Source organism: Meleagris gallopavo, chromosome 7, assembly GCF_000146605.3.
Source record: "Meleagris gallopavo isolate NT-WF06-2002-E0010 breed Aviagen turkey brand Nicholas breeding stock chromosome 7, Turkey_5.1, whole genome shotgun sequence".
Classification (NCBI taxonomy): domain Eukaryota; kingdom Metazoa; phylum Chordata; class Aves; order Galliformes; family Phasianidae; genus Meleagris; species Meleagris gallopavo.
Window position 1 is genome coordinate 2,349,592 of NC_015017.2, and position 2,962 is coordinate 2,352,553.

Genomic DNA, 2,962 nt, shown 5'->3' on the forward strand with positions numbered 1-2,962 from the left:
ACATAGCAGGGGGTTGGAACTGGATGAGCATTGTGGTCCTTTTCAACCCAGGCCATTCTAGGTTCTATTCTAAGATTCAATTCACACAGTACTGAGATTTTGGGGTGCTTGCCTCTCAGTGGAATGCATTAGGACCATTGCAAGGCCCGTGCTGCACCCATGGGTCTGCACAATGCTCAGCCAGGAGCCAGACGTAAGCTAAGAGGTGACAGCTGCAGTTGGGAGAAGAAACACAGTGAGCCCTCCAAGTTTATGTCAGTGAATCAGAACAACAAAGTGCAAAGTAATTGCTTCCAAGAAACCTCCCTTCAACCTGCAATTGGAAATGCTTTCCGTACCTTTGTTGCTCAACAGCATACCAGCATTCTCCAAGGGGAATGGTTTTGTTTCTGTGATTGGTGTGTAACAACAGCTTTGCTGCTGCTGCTGCTGCTGATCCTGGGGGTTTTGGTCCAAAAGCAATGAAAGCTCCAAATATGCCCAAGATGAAGGTCTGGTCTCACTTGCTCCATGGATGTGAACTGACACAACAAGCTGCTGGCTTGTTGGATCTTTTATGGGCAGCTCTATTAACGAAGGAGCGGAGAAAATGATAAATGACACCTGGAGTTAGCCAGGGTAGATTACTCACAGGCGCTGCGTGTAGCTGATCTCAAAAATAAATTCCAGCTAAATTCTTTAAAAACTTTAAGGAGGGGGAGAGTGGAGGTGAAACGAGTCAGTCAGCCCTTCAAATATGCACTCCCAGACTTTCCAGCCTTCATCCAGCAGAAGTGAAGTCGGTCCTGTGCATCCTCTGGCACAGTGCGGGATGCAGCAGGTGAGATGCCAGAAGCCAAACTCCATCCCCTGCATGGACATCCAAAGGCCAGTAAAGCTCACAAGTTCAGTCCACATTCGACTTGCAGCCGGTTCCACTTGGACAGAGGGTAAGACTTCAAAAATCCAGCTCTGGATATGTGTTTAATCAGGACAAAGCTTAATTAGAGCCGTCTGGAAGGCTTTTTTTTTTCCCCTACAGTTCTCTTCTCACGCAAAACAGAGCTTCAGTCAGTGTGGAGGATTATGAGGAATTTTAGAAACAGGGTGGATGCTGTTGTCGAAAATGCCTTCTTCAAACAAATGCTCCTTTGGGGACTTTGAAGTGGTTGAGCTATTTATTCATTTGACTGTCAATGAAGCACTTTCACAGAAAGCTGCTCTAGAAATGGAGTCTTTCCAGGCGTGGTGGGGTGATGGATTGCTGTTCTGTATGGAAATCAGTTAAAATTTTTCAGTCTTCTATTCAAACGGGAGACTTCTATCACTGGCACAGCAGTTGATCAATTCACCATCGTGCTTTAAACTCAACAACCTCCAGTAACCTAATAAAGATATATTTTAAATATATATGACCGGTTATATGTAATTTAACAAATATATTCCTCCTGTGCCTTCGCCTTACGTTACACAGAGGGCACTTTAACAGTTTGAGTGATGTTGCTTTTATGATGCACAAGTCATTTTACTGAACAGCATGACAGAAGTTTGCTCAGGCAGGAATTTCATTAACTTCGGGGTCCTTGTTGCACTTAGTGACATTGCTCTTGGCATGCAAGAGTAATGGGTTCCAGGGCCTGAAATCTCCATTATTTTCCATCCAGTTTATTTAAAAACCATTGGGTGGATTACAAAAGGCTGCTAAACAATGATTATTTGTTGCTGTGCCCAGAAGTTTGGCATTGCAGGGTTCCCTGAGAATGCTTTGGGGTGCTGCAGAAGGAAATGCTGTAGAACAGTTCCTAGTCATCATGCTCTTTATTTTTTGCTCTCATAGGTTGAAACGTGGCTGCGCCTCTCCCCCTTCTATACTTTCAGTAGATGGAAACTGAACTCCAAACTGCCTTGGGCACTTGGAGTTGTGTCTTCATGGACAAAGCAAAGAGGCTGGCTGCAGTGACGTGCAGCTTGTAAAAGCTCCCTGCTGTAGCAGTGTCACTTTCAGGCACATGCAGCAGCCCAAGGCAGCCAACACACACCTATTTGTTCAGCAAGCATTAAAAAACAGACCCACCTTGGCCAGATCTGCTCCCAGACCATGGCCATCTCAGCGTGTTTATGGGTGAGTGATGAATAGTGCCTTGTCGTTGCCATGTAGCCAGAGCCCACAGCCTGGCTCTGCTTTGCTTGCCAGCCTTTTTATGGGTCCCTGATCCACAGTTAGTGTAAATTAGACAAGACTCCAAAATAAATAGCCTCCTTCTGTGCTCGTGAGCAGGTCGTGCACGTGGGGAATGCCACATACTGTAAATAAATGGCTAATAAAAGCGCAGTGTTCTGACAGAATAAATAGCTTTGTGGCTTAAATTAAATAGCTACGCCAACAGCCAGTGAACTGTGGAGCTGCTGGGTCCATACCAAAATACCTTCCTGAGGAGGGCTCCAGCAGGGTCCCATCCTGACCAGCACTGCTGCTGTGTGCCATCCAGCTCACATCCCAGCCCTCTGAGTGGGACAGATCATAGAATCATAGAATAGCCTGGGTTGAAAAGGACCACAATGATCATCTAGTTTGGCAAATGGGCCAAGGTTTGACAGGCATGATAATGCCAGTCTAGTATGTACCAGTGTGGCAAAACTAACTAACTAGGCTAATATGGAGAAAACCATTCACAGTGATACTGGCATTCAAAGAAGGTGGAAATGATTTGGTAATAATTTGCTAATATTATGCTTTCTTTTCATTCAGCTTCCACTTGTGGGCTGTTTGGGATCATTAAATAAATGTCACAGGAACTCTGGAGGTGGTAAGTAATCAGAGCAGCCGGGAGAGCTGAAACAACTGCAAGGGCAAGAAAAATATTTTGCAAAGGAAACTTCACTGAACTCTTCCACAGAAGACAAAGGAGGTGAAAAGGAGCAACTTTCTGTTTCATTTTGAATGGATATTTTTCCACTCTCATTGCTTTCCGGAAGACAAAAA

The 2,962-nt window shown here is 44.9% G+C and overlaps 1 long non-coding RNA gene across 1 annotated transcript; it reads left to right on the forward strand.

The window, feature by feature from the left end:
* On the forward strand, positions 1-2,962 carry LOC116216790. The gene is made up of 2 exons (XR_004160248.1): positions 1-2,101; positions 2,729-2,962. It is a non-coding gene; the product is annotated as an uncharacterized LOC116216790 (long non-coding RNA).